General features: G+C 39.0%; 1 long non-coding RNA gene and 1 other non-coding gene across 21 annotated transcripts in view; one reads left to right on the top strand and one right to left on the bottom strand.

Annotated features, from left to right (window-relative positions):
• The window catches only part of LOC112654405 (uncharacterized), a 231,175-nt gene that overhangs the window by 179,633 nt on the left and 34,737 nt on the right, over positions 1-16,805 (bottom strand). For 12 of the 20 annotated variants that reach the window (XR_003133009.3, XR_004805119.2, XR_003132996.3 and 9 more), the window contains 4 exons: positions 14,768-14,914; positions 14,061-14,203; positions 13,135-13,247; positions 12,404-12,593 (listed from right to left, as the gene is read on the bottom strand). This is a non-coding gene — a long non-coding RNA (uncharacterized LOC112654405). Of the gene's footprint in view, positions 1-12,403; positions 12,594-13,134; positions 13,332-14,060; positions 14,204-14,767; positions 14,915-16,805 lie in introns of all 20 variants that reach the window. The other 8 variants (XR_004805121.2, XR_004805120.2, XR_003132998.3 and 5 more) reach the window with 8 other exon arrangements.
• Positions 15,618-15,808, top strand: LOC112654931 (U2 spliceosomal RNA). The gene has a single exon (XR_003133475.1). It is a non-coding gene; the product is annotated as a U2 spliceosomal RNA (small nuclear RNA).

Here is a 16,805-nt window from a genome sequence, read left to right as displayed (position 1 = left end):
ATATATTGTATACTTATCCTGTTGTCAATGTATAAGAAAATAAACTGCTTCTCAGATATTTAGACCTAATCATATTTTCTTTCCATCCTATTTGAAAATTTACAAATCAAGTGTTGACCTGCTTTGGTTTTTTTTGCAGTAAGAATGATACAAGTGGAAGTTTTCCTAAATTTGTTTGAAATACTCTGCCATGGCAGTGATATCAAAAATTAAATCCAGCTCCAAAATTTTTTTGGACTATATTGAAAACTCTAGAAGAATAAAAATAAAAGTGATTTTGGTAAAAACAGAAGCGACCATGTATTATCCACTACATTACCAATATGCATCCACAACTACATACATCTTGTTAATAGAGAAGAAGAATGAGAGAGTGAGTAATACAGGGCATTGTCACCACCTATATTTATGGTTTTCATGAAAGAAACCATTTGCAATTCACAGCAAAAAGCCTAAAGTATTCATTGCTGCAGAAGACAAGTGTTGCTCTCTGTGAGTTTTCACTATAAACCTTTTCAGTCTTTGTTGTCATATCTGAGCATCTGCTACCCTACAGTAGGAGAAGTCTAAACACAGCCCCATGCAGCTGTCAAGTTCTGTTTTAAACTTTTGTCAAAACCCAAATTCTTTGCAAGCAGTCATTCATTTGAAATTTGTATTCCTCAATGATTACTGGGACATTCTTAACTGTTCCTGTGCACTCGTGATCCTGTAACATAATCACAGGAGTTGGGTATTAATATTTTTCTAATTGAATATCTGAAGGGAAACCATCACACTGATTTTGCCTCAGACACCTCTGAATAATTTGCACACATCTGACAACTAAATTTCACCTGTTTCAAAGTATAAATCCCAGAAAGAAATGAGAATCTAGTATCTTCCAATTAAAATACTTTCATAGGCCATCAATAGCAAAGTGGAATAAAAGTGAACATATCACGAAGATTAAAATGAGAGGCTCTCAAATAAGGGTGACCACGGTTTCCAGGAAGGTAATCCTTCTTATATTACTTCCTTTAACACTTCCTTCTACAATCACAGAGAACAAGTCTAAGAGTCATTTATTCCATTTCCAAAGGGTAGAACTCAGTAGAGCAATAAGCAAGAAGAAATTACTCATTTTCCTTATCCTTATATCCTGGATATAAAGCAAATTGAAGTCTGAAACCATATGTATTAGGAAATCCAAGATATGGTGAAAATAAATATAAAAACAAATACAAATGACCCCTTTTAAAGCATATAATTTTTTTAAGAACGTTTTCTTCATGTTTCTAAAAGGAATTCAATACTCAGAGTTCTCCTTTATTGGTAATACAAAAGCCAAAGATAAAAGCTGAGGTTTTATGATACCACACCCACTAAACACATACGTTATTGTGCTAATAATATTTTTAGGATGATATTTTAATATTGTGATGAAATGCTAAGATAAAATAAGAAGTGTATTTTAAGAAACGTAGTCATTACAGTTTGGATTAAACCTAGTCATTAAAGTGTGTGTCTTTGCATTCTTAATCAGGTATTTACATCTTTCAGTTGGCTTGAAATGTAATATACTTTAATAAGATAGAGCCATAATAATAAGTGATTAAGAAGGCCCACATTTCTTGATCAGATTAAGAAAATTTCTGTAAGTCCATGAAGAAAGCCTATAAGCTCTGCAATTGTGTATCTGTGGTTTTAAAGAATTCTAAGAATGGACAGCCAATAAAGTGGGTTCAGAAGGCTCAAAGCACATGGGAAAAGGTGCAGAGCTGGCTTTTAGTAAGATGTAAAGAATGACGAGTAGAACAGAAAGAAAGAATTAGGTGGGATGAGTGAAGAGGAAGACAAAGCAAGAAAAAGTAGGCCAAGATCAAATTTTGCATTGGGTGTATGTGATGGGAGTTACCACTTGAAGTTCTTGAGCAAGGGAGTGACATATTCAATACAGAAGTCAGCAGGCAGGACTCAAAGGGCTATAATGGGTTTTACAGAAGGGAAAAAAAGATGAAAGAGCGAGTAAAATGTCGTAGTAGTTCAGTGACAAGGAACATAAAGACTGCCATGTACATCATGAAGTGTTTTACCCCAGTATTCTGTCTTTGTGCACCAAAGAATGTGGCTCACTTACATGACCTTGATACTGATTTCAAGTGATTAGGGATGTATTTCTCTCCATTTTTCCTCTAAACGTGATATCACAGTCCACAGGTCAGAATTCACAGCTCTTTGGGGTATGTATGGAGGGCGACACTGTTTCACACTGACCCACAAAGTATCATTGTTGAATATCTGAACTAGTCATCAATTAGGTTCACATAAACATTTGAACTTACAGCTTTAAAGTTAGAAGGTCTTTACCAATTTAGAAGTTAAAATTAGAAGACCTAGCATGGCAAGATCTATATTCTTACATAACAACACATTATTTTGATTTTCAGACAGGGCATGCCTTCTCCAGCTTGCCAGAGTCCCCACTATTCTCTGGCATTGCTCTGCTTGAGGCCCCTTCAAATTTTAATGTGACCTGCCTGGCTCATTTGAGTTCCCAATCTTGGATCTCAATCTTCCAAAATGGATTTATATTTTGAGATACTTTCCTCCAGTGGTTTCCCTAGCCATGGAAAGTACTAATAAACAAAACTTATCTTCATATACGGACTATTGCTAACAAAGAACTTTCCTAATACAATCCACACAGGCACCCTATGAGCTAGGCAAGGTATTTTCCACCATATTGCATGAAAGAAAGGAAAGTGTAGCAGATCAAGAGACACATGTAAGCTGACCCATTGCAAGCGTCTGAGGTGGCACCAGGTCTCACGTCTTTTGTCCCCTGTTAATTGGTCTTCCCATTCCTGTGAGCTCCCAGAGCTATACCCCAATTCTTGTATCTTGAGTTTTAGCCAACAGGTCTTTTTTTTTTTTTTAAGATTTTATTTATTTATTCATCATAGACATAGGAGGAGAGAGAGGCAGAGACACAGGCAGAGGGAGAAGCAGGCTTCATGCAAGGAGCCTGATGTGGGACTTGATCCCGGGACTCCAGGATCGTGCCCTGGGCCAAAGGCAGGCGCTAAACCGCTGAGCCACCCAGGGATCCCTCAACAGGTCTTTTATGACATCCAGCCCTATCTCTCACATTCGCTCAACATCTGTTCCCCCTCCATTCTATCCTGGGACTCCAAACTCTGCCCAATCTCAGCCTCTATTCACTGTTGGCTAGCTTCGATGGATCCTCCAATTCCCACCTGAAACCTCACTGCCTGAGGAAACTTCCTCAGACATACCCCGCGACCTGGTGCTATCTCTCCTTCTTAGTTACACCTATGGTGCCCTCTACGTACCCTGTTGTCACATGTTCAACTCTAGGTGACTATCTTTGTCTCCATCTGAGCCATGAATGCTACAAGATTGGGAATAAGTGTTGCTCATTTTTTTGCAGTGTCTCCAATCCCTAGAAGAACTCTGCTGGTACGTGACAGTGTGGTGTCAAGATTTTGGTTTTGATTGTAAAAATAGTGTTTTAATGGCATCAGTCTGTCTTAAATGAATAGCAACTGACATTTATTGAGCACTTCCTATCAACTTCTTTGGATGCTCAGATGTCTTTATTCAGATCAGAGCTGCATGATTCTGGATGGCAATAGAGTGTATATTTGTACAAAAATAAGATACAGGGATTCACTTGTGCCACTTTCTTATTATCTAGGGATATGCTACCTTCATCCTTTAGTTGACATGGACTATAGTGGTGAGACTCCTTGCCAATGACCCTAAATTCTGTGTGGCCCCACCCAGGGTCTAGTTTCCAACCAAACATTGTCAGGCAGCTTATTTGGTTCATTGGGCAATTTCTTCCTGCTGTTCCACATTATCTTTTTTCCTTGTTGCTGATGTCTGGTTTGCCAGTTAGCAATGCATGGTTACAATCTTCATTCTTTAAAGTGTTTATTTTTTTTATAAGTACCATTCTTTTTCCCTGGAATTCTTTAAAAAAAAGAAAAGAAAAGAAAAAAAGAAAGGAGGAAAGAAAAAGAAAGAAAAAGCTGTTTTTAAACATCTAATCTCCCTAAGATTACTTACTCACTTTCATTTTCTAAAACAAAAGCCTCCATTTTGTCAAGACTCCCATAGCTAAAATTGAGTAGAGATTGCTTACTTTTTTAAAAATTTAAAGCTATCTTAGGTATGCCTTGTCTCATAGATCCTGGAGGCAAGGCTAAAGTCCCATTTAATAGTAGGGAGCTCATTAACCACTGATGAATTTTATCATGGGGAAGAAGGAACAAATATGATCACATATGCTGAGTTTTTGAAACTAGAAGGAAACTGTTAGCAGTCAGTGTGGCAAAGACAGTAGGAAGATGTTGTGAGCATGAATACAATTTTGCTTTTAACCACTCTATGTTTTAGATATTGCCCAAACACAGAAAGGTGATGTGGAGAAGCAGAGAAACAATATGAAAATATTCCATAAAGACAGCAGTTCCATTGGGAGGCCAAATAAGAGTCCCCAGAAAACAGGTCATGAATGAAGAGTTCAAGGAAAACCACACTGTACAAAAATATTGTATTTACCATTACTGAGTTTTGTTTTTGTTTTTGTTTTTGTTTTATGTAGGCCCCATGCTCAGCCCAGCACGGGGCCTGAACTCATGACCCTGATATCAAGAGTCACATGCTCTACTGACAGAGCCTACCAGATGCCCCACTGTTACTAAATCTTAAACTCTTATTTTTCCAGCTCTATATTGTATGTCACCTACTTGTGAAGCCTTTTCTGACTCCATAGCTTGAGTTTGTCACTTCTTCGACAGTGATAGGTCTATTGGTCCCTCCATTTATTACGGTGCTATGATGTTCTAAATCTGTACCTTGTGCCTCCCCAACCAGGCTAGAAATAGAAACTCTTTGGAGGTAGAACCAAATTGCCACAGTTGTTTCTCCAAGATCTAGCAGTCTCCCACAGGATCTGGCACTTAGTGGGCACTCCATAAACAAATGATCAATATTTAAATGATGATATTAAGCTTAAATAATAGATTAGATACCAGGGCAGGGCATTGCTTAAGAACAAGAATGGAACTCCATCTGAATTTCAGAAAACTATGGTCGTTAATGTAACGGTCAGCAAAGGGCTCCTCTATAAGGGCAAACAAGAATCCTCTATTTTCTACCATCGTTTTTACCTTCACCGAATGCAGAGAAAGTTCTATATTAACAAACTGTAACACTGGTAACACAATGATTGCTGCCAACAGGTCCTCTAAGGTGGCATCTCTTCCTTGAAGCCAAAGTCCAAGTGAGATCTACCATAACCAACATGTATGCTGTGTAGATGCAGCATTTCAAACAGTAGTGATGTGTTTGGAGGGCTGGGCCAGGAATCAGGCAAAAAACAGTTTTGTCTTGAAATCTGAGACATGATTTTGCTAAATAAAAATCAAAAATAGTGTCTCTGACATTTTCTGTTTATTAAGCCTTTTTTCTCTCATCTATTTCCTGCAGACACTTCTGCAGATGGAGATGGAGATAGGCACCTGCTACAGATCCTGTTCTCCCTTGGGAAATACACATTTGCTGTTTTTCATAGCCATTCTATTTTAAAATTTGCTTTCAGGAATGCTGAAAAGGGGAAGTTGCTCAGCTAACTTGCTCTGCCCAGAAGAGCACTAACCACTGTGGGAACTAACCAGTTTGCTTTGCTGGCTTTGTGTTATCATGCTTCTTTTAATTTCTTCAGCCTACTTCGATGCAGTGGGAAAGAATATTATTAATCAATGCAACAATGAGCCTGTGCCCTGGAGACAGAGTGATATACCCGTACCACAGTGGTATCTTCATTATCAAATAAATGAATTTATAGCAGTCTAGATTTCTTGGTTCTGTAGGTTATGAGATGATAGGCCTTCCAATAATAGACATATCCCATATAAAATTCAATTTGCGAGGGTATATTGTTAAGACATGCTGCTGAACTTTAGTGAGATAAAAAAAATACAAAAACAGGGGACGTGGCATTTAATTTTATTTTCAACCTGGGTATTTTCAGGTTTGTTGAATCTAATAATACATGAGTTTGTGTTTTGAATGTCTTTATTAATTTTATTTTTCCAGTAATTTATTTTAATTATATTTTTACCAAAGTATCAATCCACAACAGATTGTAAATTCAGAGAGAAGAAAAAAGGTCCCCTTTGAGAATGAGAGCACTCAGAATGGCAGTGCAGCATAGTGTGCAGGGTCAGGCTGACCTGGGTGGGATTCCACCTAGAACCATGGGGACAAGTTACTTAACTTCTCTGTGACCCAACTGCCTCATATGCAAAATGTGCCTAATGCTATCTCTATCGCAGGATCCTTGGGAAACCCAGGAAATAGTGGTTTGGTGTCAGAGCACTGTTTCCCTACAATAAAATGGATATAATACCACTGCTGCAAAGTTGTTGTAAGGATTAGATAATTGGGTAGCCTTGCAGCCCAGTGCCTATTTGGTGTCTAGCAAAAACTCAGTTAGCTGTTATTATTATTGAAAAGTATCTTGCCCATAGTAGCTACTCAATAAATACTTTTATTTATTTCTCACTTTTGCATAGAAGATTCTGAAAATGTTAATGCCTTGTGGCCTTACTCCAAACCCCTGAGTGACCCGGTGGCATGGCCTGACCATGCCACATACAGAAAGTCTACAGAATGATCTGGACCCTTTGAGAAGCCATTTGTGGATCTAGCCCATTGGTGTGGACTCCTTGTTTACCAGTGGACATTTGTTTCTCTTCCTCTATTTTCATGGAGAACATTCTCCTTTGGGCTATCTCTGATTCAATGACAAAGCCCTGACAGGAGGCAGCAGACAGGGGTAGGAGAAGGCACCGAAGAGTGATGTCAGGTAATGAGGAAAAATGTCAAAGAACGATAATTTGATCTCTTCTTTCACAAATTACTAAACATAATGTGTCTCTGCATGCCCTCTATTAAAAAAAAATTGCTTGAGGAGGTAGGCATGATGGGTAAAAAAGAAGATCAAGAAGCTTCTATACTACTTTTGACTTTAGAGAACGCTTTGATTTGATTGTTACAACCCTCTGGCAGACCCTTTTATTCCCACTTCACTGACAAACTGAGGCTGAGGAAGTAAATGGTTTCCTAAGCATATACTGCTGCTGAAGGCATACTCTAAACTTAAACCCAGCCCTTCGAACTCTGAAAAATGTGCATAGAAAGTGTTACATATACACAGAGAGTATTTTAGGAGAACATCTCAGCCTAATAGTTTGATGTGCAAACAACTTGAAATCATGAATACAGGCCTTTTGTGAAAGAAATACAATAGGCAACTGACAACGAAAGCATGGATGGGGTGTGCACAGAGAAAAGGGGATGTATAGCCAAACATAAAGAAGAGTATTAGGAAAAAATGCTCAAAGGACTTCAGCTTGTGGTCTAAGGCATAACTAGGTTCAAAACTCAGTCATAATTGGAAAAAAAAAAAAAAAAAAAGGAAAAGCTGACAGATATTCCTAAGTGGCCCCAGGCTTAGAGAGGCAGCCTTTGAGGATGTCAGACAACCCCCAGGAGAGCCCCAGCAGGCACCTTCCACAGGAGGACTAACCTTCCTCCTTGGCCCAGTTAACCACTCCCACTCTGGGGAGATCTCCTGAAGGCAAGGGAGAGATCATACTGTCAAATAAACTTCTCCAGCTGCTGCTGGATGCCTGCAATCTCATCAGCTCAGTATTTGATCTTTGATAAGAGGTTAGTGACCTTGACAAGGGCAACACCTCAAATGTTCTCCGTCATCTAGACCTTTATGTGGATAAATTTCAGGTCATTGCTTGAAAGGAGGTTTTACCAGGAAAGGCAAGAGAGGCAGGGTCTGGGCATCGAGAGGCAGCGAGGACAAAATGCACCTTCTGGTACATTAAAAGCTGGCAATGCGGAAGGCGGATATTGCCTTTTCACGATGTTGTCTAAGATTAGCCATCCTTCTTTGACTAATGCATATAGAAAAATTGTATATATGGGGTATGTGAGTAGCTGCACAGACATGCAATAAATAGGAGCGATACTAAAGATGGTTACTGACGTTTATTGACCTCCTACCATACGCCAAGCACTGTGCTTTATACTCATTATTTCCTGTAATCTTTACAGCAACCCAAGGGGGGGTGGGTATGATTACTTTCCTCATTTTATAGCCGAAGAAGCAGGGTTAGAACTGTTTAAACAGCTAGTAAGCAGTACAGCAGGAACTCAAACCCATCGATCCAATTCCAGTTTAACTGCTATGTTTATGCATTAACTTAAGCTGCCATGTTTTCAGAGGATGACACAGACACACACGCATCAATCAATACCGCAGACCCTGCAGCAGAGAAGACAGAGCCACCATCCACTGAGTTTTTAAGCTCCTGGTTTAACACATACCAAGTACACAAGAATTAGACAAACAAGGAGAACATGCAGCAGTTTATCTTCAGAAAAGATGGGAACCAAGGAGCGTAAGAGTGAAAATGGAAGGCGGATGGGGGTGGGGGTGTGTCAATCTTTAGGTGTGGAGCATGTGCAAAGTAGAAATGGGAAATGAATAACTTTCTGTGCCTCTGGAAGGTAGGAAGTAGAAAAGAAGCTTTAGAAAGCTTCTAAAGCGTGAAGGGATTGCGTTAAGTTCAACAAAAATTTACAGATTTGATGGGGCTTTCTGCTAAATTCTGACAATGACCAACTAAAATCCCTGGGTGGAAAAATGTGCCCAGGATCAAGGAGCTATGGCAATTTACAATTCACATATCTATTGCCAATTCATCTGTTTCACACCCCTGTGAACCTCTATTTTGTACTTTACAGATTCGAATAGGAGCCTCTGGGATAGTCATCAGTGTTGGGGGAGAGGGGTGAACTAGTATCTGGCACATAGCAGAAGCTAAGTAAGTGTTCTTTGAAAAATATCAAAGAAGGGCAAACATGGCACACACGTCTCAAACATCAGATTTTCTCAACAGTAAGCAAATTAAAATTCTTTCTTTAATAAAACAATCACGATATATAATGAAACAGAATGTAAAATGTGAGCCAATTTCTAAGCTAAAACCCAAAGCTTCGAATTAAAAATGCACTTGCTTTGGTACCTGCTTAGGGTCACACCCACACCCCAGACCCTGAGGGAGTCCTTGTGGTTTCCCCTCCACCATTCTTATTACTTGGTTGAAAAATGTGTACAAGAAGTATATGTGTGCAAATAGGTGAGTGCACATATTCAACCCAGACCATGGACCACTGCCTTTCATGTTTAAAAATGAATCCATTTAAAGGAACTGCTATCTTTATGTCATATTAGATAGAAATGGTACATCATTCCTTTTAGCTTATTAAGATAGTGTAGTGGGGCTCTGAGAACCATAGCAGCTGAAGGGGAACTGCCTCCTTCCCTCACTCCTCACCACCACCATTAGGCTATGATTCACATCTCACGTACTTATTTGAATGATCAACAAAAGAAGGACATTTTATTCTCCAGCCTTTTTCATTTAACAAATTAGAAAAGAAACACCCACACAAATCATCCCCTACCCATTTACCCCTTGCTCCCAGCCATGACTATCCTGGGCAAGAGTCTCGAAACAAGAAAGCAATAAGTGAACAAATGCGAGACCTCAGGCAACTGGACATCCAGAAGGCCATTTAGTGCACTCAAGTGCAGTGGAGGTTAGCTGTGCCAGGTGCCTGACAGGATATGGCCAGATCCTTGGCACCGTCACTTCAGTCAAGGAATGCACACGGTAACTGTGAAATATTTTGATGGTATTGATCCTGAACACTTCTTTACAAAATAAATGAGTATCTGAGATTCCTCATGGACCCCAAGAGACATTTATAAGTAGGAAATCTTTGTCAAGCTGAAGCTAAATTGGCTAAAGAATCTGTCTAACTGCTAAACTGGAAGGGACCTCATACTCTTGAAAAGATCCCAGGTTCACTCATGGTGCAGGCATCCATGGCCTTTCATCATTCTTTTTCTTTTCTTTTCTTTTTATTTCTTTTCTTTCTTTTTTTCTTTTTCCTTTTTTGCTTAAACCTCAAAGACAAAGTTATTTGATTTTCCCACTGCACCTTCTATTAACTTCTGATTTGTTTGATAAGAAATATCCATATTATGACACTCATAAAACATAAAACAAACTAGGGTTCTAGTCCATGGTAAGGTGGTGCGTGTAAAGGCTCTAACTCCAATGAAAGAGGATCTGTAGGATTTATTTCAATATATGGCCCGTGGGCACCAGCTGGGGAGCATGTTGATTTATTCATAAAATAAGCTATGATATTATCACAATAATCTAACACATCTTGGAACTTTGGCCCTCCTGCCTTAAATATATACTATGTTTATCCCTCCTAGACAACTCTTACATAGTGCTCTTAAGCTTATATATATATTCAGCATGAACGCGAAGTGATATTATTCATCCCAATTTCACCACTAGCAAGGAAGTCCCCTCCAATGAGATGACACCACGGTCTGCTGCTGCGGAGATAGAAGGCAGACATCTCTCCTCACTCTATCAGTTCCCTAAAATCTCATCTTCAAGAACATGAGAAAAAGGCATCCAGCATGGCAGAGTGACAGGTCAGAAGGTCAAGGATCAATACAGTGATGTGTGTTGGGATATTTGCTTGATTAAGCGAGCTTCATAAAATATTTAAGAAGGTGTATACTTACCACTTAGGAAATAGTAATCAAATGAACAGAACAAAGTAAAATCCATTCTCAAGTTCTTGTTGTAATAGAAGTAAACAATCACAGGTAAAAGGTACTCTTTGAGGAACTTCACATATACTTATGTTTTTTTTTTTGTTTTTTCTTTTTTTTTTTATATACTTATGTTTTATGGGAATTCTCACCCTGCCTATTTAGTTTCTGCTAACCCAGGAGTTACTATTAAAGCTATTTGGAGTTCTCCCACTGCATCGTATTTAGGCAGTGGTAGGAAGTAGCCCAATAACATGCTGGGAAGAGGGGGACACCCATTTGGGTTGACAAAATCCACTCTAGTTAATCCTCAAAAGTGAAATTTCTGCATTCTATAATAGGAGTTGCTGGGTATTTGATTAAATACCCCAGGTATTTGGTCCCCAACCTCCTTTCCATTTCTCCCTCCAACTGGCAAACATGAGAATTTAGACCAGAAGAACCTGAAGAAACAAAGTGTGTACTTTAATACAGAAATGCTTTTACCTGCCTTTCCTGCTGTGAACGAAATGGGCTGGGCTTTCAAAATGTTAGCCAGCTTAACTCCCAGTTGGTGGCACTGGAAAAATGTAGCCATGCAGTCTTACTGCTCTGTTTCTGTTCTTTAACTACCAACTGGAATATAATAGAGGAGTTGAAGGGGAACAAAAGAGAGATGGATCCAGAAAGAATCCAAAGAATGACAACAAAGCAAGCAAAGAAAATGATAATGAGTCAAAGACATTGTGCTTGCCAAAGTCAGCAGCCCAGACTATTTTCACATTGAAGATAATTACTCTTCCATTAATTGCCACTTTTCCCCTGAAAAATTCATATTTCACAAACTACAAATTATCTGTGGAAATTCATCTTTGCAACATTTTAGGAAAAGTCATACCAATGTGCTTAACCCAAAGACAGAATGTCTACATTCATGTTGCTCAGACACGGATAAGATATATTTTATGTAGTGGAGAGGATGTGGGTATAATGGAAAGAGCAGTTATGTTGAAAACACTAATATTTTTGAACTGGAAAGTGAGTACCTGGCCACTTTGATGGATTACAGGATAGGTACCAAATAAAGGGGCCGAGGGACCTGTGTCTCCTCGTATTGTATCTACAGGTACCTGAGCTTCCCATACGTTCAGTTCCTTCATCACTGCTCCATTGTCTTTGGTACTTGTTTCCTTCTCAGGCATATGTGAAAGTATTACAATAGTAAACACAAGGCTGGCACTTACCATGAAATCTTTATTTCCCATTTTAGTTTTAGAATACTTCCCAAGTATGCCATCGTCTTTGGTTTGTTCACATTTAAGAGTTCACACTTCCAAAGTTAAACCTCCTGGAAGGTTAGAAAATAGTGTGCCTTTGCCCCCCTTAAGAATTACAATGTATGTAATTTATTTTTATTTAAGAATGTTGTATGATATACTGAGTTACAATTTTCCAAGCTGAGGACAGAAAAACAGTAACAATAATGTAATTTGTACATAAATAAAATACATTATTAAATAGCCTAGCTTTCAATGCCTCAAATTGGTTACAGTTTAGGCAGTGTATATAAAGCTTTATATTACAGATTTCCGTGTCAAATTGACAAATGCAAACTTTCTTGGGGCTGGGATAATGCTAAATAAGATCAAATGTAATCTCATTTTATGAGACATGATAAAATCTTACCTCATCAGATGGGACATCCAGAATGTCGCATTTTCCCTGTGATTTTATTAATAAAGCAGAAACGGCCTTCCAATAGCTACTTCTTCCTTCAAAGCCTTGTCTCTCTGGGTAGTCAGAGTCAGGGTATGAGCTAGGTGATCCAAAGTTAGAATGTAAATTATAAACAATTTTTGTTGTTGTTTCTGCCAGTCTGAAAGTTCAGGAAAAGGAAAAAAAAAAAAAAAAAGAACTGAGAATGTTCTACTGAACAGCAGAAAGAAAAGCTTACTATTAAGATAACTCTATACATTCCCATGTACTCACTAGCAGTTTACATTTTAACTTTCTCATAATCAGTTTTTGATCCCAAGTATTAGAAGTTAAATTACACCTACCCCTAGACATAGCCAGGGGTAGTTGGGCAATTTTCCACTTTAAGACCTGAATTATCTTCCTTTGATCATCTACTCTACTCAAATTCATTATAAAAATGACCAATTTACCATCCCACTTCACATGAGGAAAAGACAATACTATACACTGTGGGGTCTCAGGACAGAGCAACCAAATGCTACCTGGGGACAGATGAACATGATAGAGCATGTGTGAGTAACTTAAATTTTCCAATTATTCTTTATAAAACAATTGCTATACTGGCCATTATGAGTTCCAAAAACATACACTTAGAAGCATGAGCCATTAGCATATGTCATTTTCTACTGGCAGAAGCCAGCTCGCAATAAATCTCTTACCTTGTAGAGAGATGGAACAGCACAAGGCTCATAATAGGATGAGTGATGCATGAAATGTTCTTCAGCTCACTTCCCCTGGGATTTATACTTCCAAACCTAGGAACACCGTCTGCCTGCATGGATGGAATGCTAAGTAATGCAGTACAACCACCAATGCGTTATGTATAGCTTTTCAACTTTTTGAAATCTAGGAGAAACTGTGAAATAAGTAAACACGTAAGCAAGCATGTGTCTAAAAATTATGGCACAAATTGGCTGGAAAAATACACAGTTCAAATAAAGAAGATTCGTGATGAGCATGTGTTTTTAAGTAAAACTGTGTAAATAATATGCTTTTTCTTAGGAGCTGAAGGATTACTGCACTCCTGGTTATGGGTTTAAGACTGAGGCTGTTTTAGGGGATCCCTGGGTGGCTCAGGGGTTTAGTCCCTGTCCTTAGGCCCAGGGTATGATCCTGGAGTCCTGGGATCGAGTCCCACATCGGGTTCCCTGCATGGAGCCTGCTTCTCTCTCTGCCTGTGTCTCTGCCTCTCTCTCTCTCTCTCTCTCTCTCTCTCTGTGTGTGTGTGTGTGTGTCTCATGAATAAATAAAATCTTAAAAAAAAAAGACTGAGGCTATTTTATATTGTACAGGGAAATCACTGGATCTTAATTACAGACAAAATGTTGGTCAAACAGTCAAATTTTTTTCAAAAGCATTCAAAGGAATGAAGAAAAAAAAAGCGAACCTAAGAAAAAATACATGAGAAAAATCTTGTATACTCAAATTCTCATTCAATTTGCTCATTTAATTTTGTTTTTAAATTGTCACTAACTTTTTTAAAGGCATAGCTTCAGATGAGATTTGCTTCCAATCTAAATTTAGCCTCCGTTCCTCGTGTCATATTTCTTCAGGCATGAGAAGGAAAATCAATGCCTCTACTCACCTTTGGAAGAATTTCACTGCCAAGTCTCCATGGTTCTATGGGATCCAATAATCCGTGGCTCAGTATTGATTTTTCTGTAACACCTGTAGAAACAGCCTCTCTTTCCTTTTTAACAAAATATAGCAACAAGAATCGTGTAGTTTCTGAATGAATTAAACAGAGGCTATTAAGCATAACCATTCTGCAAGGAAACGTGGGTTGTATTTTCAAAAGAAACATTACATTTGCTTGATATTTTGGAGCTATTTAACAACTTTTTAAAGATAACGTGAACACCTACTTTTAAAGATAATCTGCACGTAATTTCTTCAGGTATGTGGTAGCTAACTTGTGTATGACAAATTGTACTTATTTTTTCTAAGGAAATAGACACATGGTAAGAGACAGATCAGTAAACCTCAATCCCCAATTTAAAAATGTCTCCAAAATCAAAACCCTTTTTGCATATGAAAAACCACATCATGTCTTTAAACACCTAAAGTTTTGATAAAAATATAGGATGACCCTTTCAAGCAGTGGCATAGAGTAGACTAAACCCTAGGAGAGAGAGTACATTACACTTTGGAAGTATTTTATGGCTCTGAAAGAGTTGGAAGAACAGGCAAGAGCCACCAAGCTTCCCACTTTCCCTGAAAAACAAAAACAAAAAAACCAAACCAACCCAGACCAAACTCCAGAAAGTCATGTTTCCAGCATTCTTCACACACCTGATTTAAACCTCAAAGGTATGAGTCTCCCCATAGGCAGACTTCTTTGGGCATGTCTGAATCTATCCCCCGTAGCCACTGTGTACACTGAGTGGAGTCACTCGAGTTGGCAACCCACTCTGTCACTCACTCCATCAGCCTGAGAATCTGCAAAATAAAAATGCAGTGTTAAAAAAAAATTCCTTTTACATTTGCTTTTCCCAGCAAAATCCTAGAGGAGAAAACACAAAGCAGGTTGTTTCTCACAATATATGTGACATCTTGGTTAAAAGTGACACGACCATGTTGCACTCTGACAGGTTTAGTGCTTTGAACTGACAGACAGAAGCCCGCAAGAACTACCTTCCTGCCACATATATTTAAGCTCATGTTAAAACCTTGATTTGATAGTCCCTTGATTAGCTTGAGCAACAGTGAGTGCTACTGCCTTTCAAGTTCATTATAAATTATGCTATTTCTCACATTACTGTCAATTTAAGCTCCTGTTTTACTAAAATGCAGTCATTTAAACACTCATCAAACCTGTGCACATTTCTGAGTTAAAGAATTAGATCAATCCAAACTCCAGCTCAAGGGAGAAGTTCCATTGTTTATCAGGCCATGTCTACACTGGCTGAGCAAAGCGCTCTGTTCAGAAGGAGAAGCGCCTTTGGCAGCTAGAGTCTACATAGCTGACCCATGGATGCTCGGGTGGAGCTTCTTCACCTAATTACACACGTGCAATGAAATTACTAAGCATTTGATGAAAATGACCCAGGACGACAAAAAAGCATGGCATGATTGTTGTTCTAATTTATTTACATGGCAGTCATTTAGAATATAATTCAAAGAACCTATTAAAAAAATAAGAACCGCTTCTCGGCCTTTTGGCTAAGATCAAGTATAGTATCTGTTCTTATCAGTTTAATATCTGATACGTCCTCTATCCGAGGACAATATATTAAATGGATTTTTGGAGCAGGGAGATGGAATAGGAGCTTGCTCTGTCCACTCCGCGCATCGACCTGGTATTGCAGTACTTCCAGGGAAGGTGCACCCCCTCGGGGGAAATGACCGGCTGTCAAAGAGAAGTTCTACCTTACGGAGGGTGTGGCGGTCCTCGGGCCTCTGTGGCTCAAGGTGATAGGCCTCGCTCTTGGTACGGCCCCTAGGGGGCTGGCTCTCAAGCCAGGCTTGAGCCTAGGAGTTTACCAGTCAGTCTTTTCCTAGTTCTCCTTGGGGCCCTCTGACACCAGAGGTCTCCATCCTCTGTCTGCCTGCGCTTAGCATTCCCGGGCCTTTGGGAGCTAATGCAACTGTACTGACTCTACAGATCCGGTCGGAAGGAATTGATGTATTGACTCTTCCTATCCATGAACACAATTTCACTCCCTTCCCTTCCCTTTCTTTTCTTTTTCTTTCTTTCTTAAAAAAAAAAAAAAAAAAGAAAAAAAAGAAAAAGAAAATGAAAAAAAATAAGAACACTTGGGATCCCTGGGTGGCGCAGCGGTTTAGCACCTGCCTTTGGCCCAGGGCACGATCCTGGAGACCCGGGATCGAATCCCACGTCGGACTCCCGGTGCATGGAGCCTGCTTCTCCCTCTGCCTATGTCTCTGCCTCTCTCTCTCTCTCTCTGTGTGACTATCATAAATAAATAAAAATTAAAAAAAAACTTTTTAAAAATAAGAACACTTATACTTCTTAGGCATGATGAATATGGGCATTGAAATAGTTGACGACTCAACATTTAGTCTGACCCAGGTTGTATGCTTCCCAAACAGGACCGTGGTGGCGTGATTTTAAAATACAGTACTTTTTCCTAAATGGTCTAGGTTAGGCTTTAACCCCTGACTTTATATTTGTAGGGGGAAAGCCTTCAGACTTCAGATAATTAAAAACTTCATTTAGACCTCCCAGAACAATGGGCCAAAACGGCGATTGATATTTTGCAGGAAATATTTTATACCCTTCCAACCTGCGCCAACAAGATATTATTAACAACTGTGGGTGCATTCTATTCTGGGGACAGGTCAATGCCCTTGTATCACCTCGAATTTT

Source organism: Canis lupus, chromosome 15 (assembly GCF_003254725.2).
Source record: "Canis lupus dingo isolate Sandy chromosome 15, ASM325472v2, whole genome shotgun sequence".
Taxonomy (NCBI): domain Eukaryota; kingdom Metazoa; phylum Chordata; class Mammalia; order Carnivora; family Canidae; genus Canis; species Canis lupus.
Note: the sequence above shows the minus strand (reverse complement) of the source record. Positions and strands in the feature narration are given on the sequence as shown.